Source organism: Lutjanus erythropterus, chromosome 4, assembly GCF_056507025.1.
Source record: "Lutjanus erythropterus isolate fLutEry1 chromosome 4, fLutEry1.hap2, whole genome shotgun sequence".
Taxonomy (NCBI): Eukaryota; Metazoa; Chordata; class Actinopteri; order Lutjaniformes; family Lutjanidae; genus Lutjanus; species Lutjanus erythropterus.
Window position 1 is genome coordinate 21695608 of NC_139320.1, and position 4797 is coordinate 21700404.

The window sequence follows — 4797 nt, forward strand, 5'->3', positions numbered from 1 at the left end:
GTTTATTCGTAGGAGTGTTCAAAGTTGGATTCACCAAAGTCTCTTAACTGTAGAAACATGAGAGCCGCCTGCTCATGACAGGATGTGATGATTCACATAATCAACTCTCAAAGATGTTATATAAAGGTACCTGTTCCCCTAAGTTTGTGGGCAAGTTTCATTCACAACAATGTCACCAGTAAAAAGGGGACTTTCCCAGCACAGAGATGTGAAAGTTCTGCTTTCAGAAAGAAAAATAATAAGTTTTGCGTTGTCAGTAGTGGCGCTAGATGACAAGAAACAATGGAAAATATTAATAGTACAGCTGCCAGTGTTGTGGCATCAGAGCAGAGCTTTATTGTGACAGTCACAGACATAAGGAGTATGGTTTGACATAAAGTCAGGCACCCAGGAATGTGAAAGTATATTACTGGGATAATATTATAGCTTACAGTAGTTGATGTTACATGTTACATGATGTTGCAACAGAGGATGATACTGGACAGTGACCTGCATATAGACACTCAATCAGCTATCAGAGTTACAGAATTGTCCACTTACTGAAATACATAAATCACTGTGTCAAAATGTGCCATTAAAAATCACTAAACCCCAAAATCCTTGCACTAAATTGACAAGCCATGATGTTATTTTAGCCATAAGTCTGTTTTAGTTATATATTTTATTTTAGTTCATTTCTGCATCTTACATAACACCAAATTAATTCAGATGAAGGCATGATGAATTCATGTCAAGTTAGCATCTTTTGCCCTGTGGAGAAAGACAGGAGAGACATCTGTGCTTGACTCATACAATGTCCAGACTGTTCAAATGTTTCCAATAATGTTTAAATTCAGATAAATTTACTTATGGTAATGGCGTGTTTGCTGTTAGCCATTGCTAAGTACTTGCTAATTGCTATAGAGCTTCATGCTTCTTTTGGTTTGCCCTGTAGGACCTAACAAGGGTAAAAATATATAAAAGTTCTCTGTGGTGTTAGATAAATAATTTTTTGTTCATTTTTAATTGTTTCTTGAATTATACATGATGTTTATCAATTTAAAAGATTTATAAGTCAAATCATGTTGCATGTTGTGGTAAGTTGGTTGTAGTTTAGTTTAGTTTGTGATATGTGATGATGATATGTGTCAGTTGTGTGTGTATGTGGCTACCATTTAATTCTTTTCTAAAGTAAGCTAGTGCGGTAACTTATATACTGTTACTCTGAATTACTTGTACAGTATTATATTGTGTCTCTCTCTGTGCAGTTGGTCCTGCTCTGCAACAGCATGTGGATGTGTTTGTGAATAGATGAGAGTCAGCAACAGTGAATGGATAATGGTCTCCTGGCAGAAAAACAAACTGGTGTGGCAGTCCGGTGTTGTCTTAGGAGACTGTGGAGACTGGAATGTTAACTGATGGCAGGCCAGTCAGAGTAACACGCGGATATCCTCCCATGCTGTCAGACTGTCGGTCTAACACAGTGAGATGACTCCATCTGGGAAGGGCTAACCCACCATGTGTGGTTGCTAGTCAACAGACCCATCCATGTGTCAGCAACAGCACCCTGCCCACGTGTTCCTCGACCAAGATGCTGAAGCAGCAGGCTCTTTCTCTTTTCCTCAAACAGCTAGATTCCTCTGTTGCAGGCTGCCTGTCCATGTCTTATGCAAGAGCTGTATTCATAAGATACTATGGATACAGATATTTTTTGCCAGCAAGGCAAAGTGCAGTGTCTGGGAATGAAGTATGACATTCTTTTAAGTCTGGGTTATTCCTGTGCATACGCCTTTCATTTCATTTTGAGATGCCTGCTATAAAATTAAAACTAATTAAATACGTTTATTTCTAGAATCCATATGTAGCACTTGTATAGACCAATACAATAGTAGGGCTACTGGACCAGTTCTAGGTTTGTATGAAGTGGGGGTAACAGTACGAGAAGAGACCATAGACCAGACGCTTTGAATACAAAAGCCGGCACTTACTGAATGTAAAACAAGGCAAAATACAATATAACAGTTGCTCCACAGAACAAGAATCCTGCAGGTAACCAAAAAGTAAATAAAATTCACAAAAGGTAAGTAGAATTCACTTTTCACTCCTTTAAGCTCTCTAAACTATGTAAGGAATAGTTTAGTTTTGACAGCTCATCTGGGCTGGATGGCTCCTTTGAGTTAGATAGTCTGTGTTATTTTTGGTTAGACCAGCCTTTGACTAACTATCTTATTTTATATTAACAGGTTGTTCCTATTTTGGTTTTGTTATTTTCCTGAGTTAACTGTATTTTTTTTTCTCATAGGTATGTCACTATCTCAGAACTCAAAATGAAGTGAAACATCACATACTATACACCATAAATCACAATCATGACAATTATAAAAGGATACAATATATAACACTTCAATCCAATCCAGTTCAAATGGTTTCAAACTCAATTTAAGTTCAGTTCAAGTTATGGTTCCAACTCGGTTCAAACTCAATTCAAGTTCAGTTCAACAATCCAGTTCCCTCTTGATTCAATTCGGTTCAAAAATCCAGGTGCCTCCAAATCAGTTCAAGAAGGAAGGAAAAAATAAAATGGGGAAAAGAAGGGGTTAAACACTCTTACCGTTCTGGCAGGAGTTTACCATCAGTCTATCCATGTGCAGCAATCTTCTCACAGGCACAATGAGGCAGGGTCTCTAGAAACGTAGTCCTTGGGTTTGGCTCGTGGAAGGGTCTTCACTCTAAGTCCAACTTCAAACTGGTTCACACAAGGAAAAAAAATTACCTGCACAACAGGTCATGAAGAAAATAAATCATTCTATCTGTATAAATGAACTCAATAAAGCTTTACATTCATTGCGAGTTGTAATGTTGCTGCTACGCTGCTCAGCCAGGCCCAATATGGCGGCGTAATGTTACCTACGTTGTTTACACAGGCTAAACATGGCGCAGAAGCTGCAACATCACTTTCACTCTTCCTGTCTGACACATAACAAAACTCAGCATGTCTCCATTTAACACAAGGTTCACTCACACCTGTCTTCCTTAATAAAGAGGAAAATTAAAAGCTTAGCAGTTTGTGGCGTTATAGGCTTTCTTTACACAGTTACACTAAGCTAGCTCTCTGCTAGCATTAATCCACTCAAGTGTAAACATTACAGCAAATTACATCAAGAGCAAAACTTCAAGTAAAAGAGTTAAAACCCACCAAAAACCGTTGAGGTTCATTAAATATGAAGTTGTCTTGAATCACCAGCCGGGTAGGTTTTGTTTTACAGGGGTTGAACCAACTCTTTTTTTCAATTCTTAACTTGTTAGTTCCTCTAGTTTTCTCCTGCTTCTCCCTCGGCTTTCGCCTCCGTGCTCTGGGCATTGGCTACGGTAAAGGTGCCTCGAGGCTCTTAAAGGGGAAGCGTCACTTTTATTTTCTGTAGGCAAATTTTTAATTGTTGCCATTAAAGGGCTATTAAAACGTCTTTACGGACTTTTAATCGATGAAATACACATATTTTATTTTAACCTTTTAAACATATTTATGCATTTTAATCACTTATTTATTCATTTTAAAGGACTAACTGCATTTATTCACGTCATGTTTTAATGTGGGTTACACATATCCTGACTAAAATGAAGCTTTTAAGGAACTTTATCATTCTTAAAAGGAAGGGTCTGATTCTCTGCAAGTACAAAACAAATAAATTATCATGTAATAGTCTTCTAGTAAAGCTCAACTATTGTGATGCTGGGGAACAACTGCTCCATAAGTATAAGACTTAACTATAACAATTTATCTTAAGTCCATGAGAATGAAGAATTAGCAAACATTCACCATGACAGTCATGATTTACCGATATAAAACAAAACAAAATGCATATCAGAGATGCACAGTCACTACAGACTGGGCTTGGACTCATCTTTAAAAGATTTGAGACTCGACTTGGACTCAACATTTCAGACTTGTAAACAATCTTTATTTTATTTTTTGGTACATTACATTAAGCAAGTGATGAGACGACTGACAGCAGCAGCAAGCACAACTTCAGCTGCTGTGCCATTTGTCATAACCTTTGGTTTTAGGAACTTCACACAAGTCCCAAACCAGAGAATCAAGAAATACAGCATCTGCAGGGAGAAAGGATGTTGATCGACCACAACAAACTTTATCAGACACCTGACAACGCACCCAGACATGAGTCACTTTATAAGTTAATATCAAAGTTAATGTTAGTGCCTTCATGTTCAGCTCAGCATCAACTATCTAACATTACCTTGCTTGCTTGATTAGACTGGCATTTGCTGAATACTTTGAAAGGATGAGTGAGTGTTTGTTTGCCACACTTGTTTGCACAGAGTGCTGCTTTGCATTGAATGTGATAATTTCATCTTCCCCAGCTTTGCATAGAGGAATGACAGGGGTTTCTTGGTCTTCTTCTGCTCTTTTATTTGCTTTTATCTGCCAGATGTATGACTCACTCTGTTCTGAGTGTTTTGTGATTGGTATCAGGTGATTTGGTTGTACGCTCTCCCTTTTGCCTTTTCTCTACTCTGCTCTTAGTTGGTTTGTTAGTCTTCTCTTCCTCACAGCAGTTGGCTTTATACACTCCCAGCATTCATTCCCTTCTGCAGAAGGTCAGACATTCTACTGTCCTCTGACTGGGACGCATATGTTAACCTGCATCACATCATTACACATGACGCAGTTGCTGAATTCAATCTGCAAGTGATCACATACCAAACAACTAATCAATACTGATACTGTAAGCCAGGGGTCCCCAAATGGCGGACCGCGGTCCGAGTCCGGACCCACACGCCGTCCTATACGGACCCTGA

General features: G+C 38.5%; 1 long non-coding RNA gene across 1 annotated transcript; it reads right to left on the reverse strand.

The window, feature by feature from the left end:
* Nucleotides 1-313: 313 nt before the first annotated feature.
* Nucleotides 314-2692, reverse strand: LOC146328348 (uncharacterized). The gene is made up of 2 exons (XR_014769941.1): nt 2591-2692; nt 314-750 (listed from the first exon to the last, which is right to left on the reverse strand). It is a non-coding gene; the product is annotated as an uncharacterized LOC146328348 (long non-coding RNA).
* Nucleotides 2693-4797: the final 2105 nt, after the last annotated feature.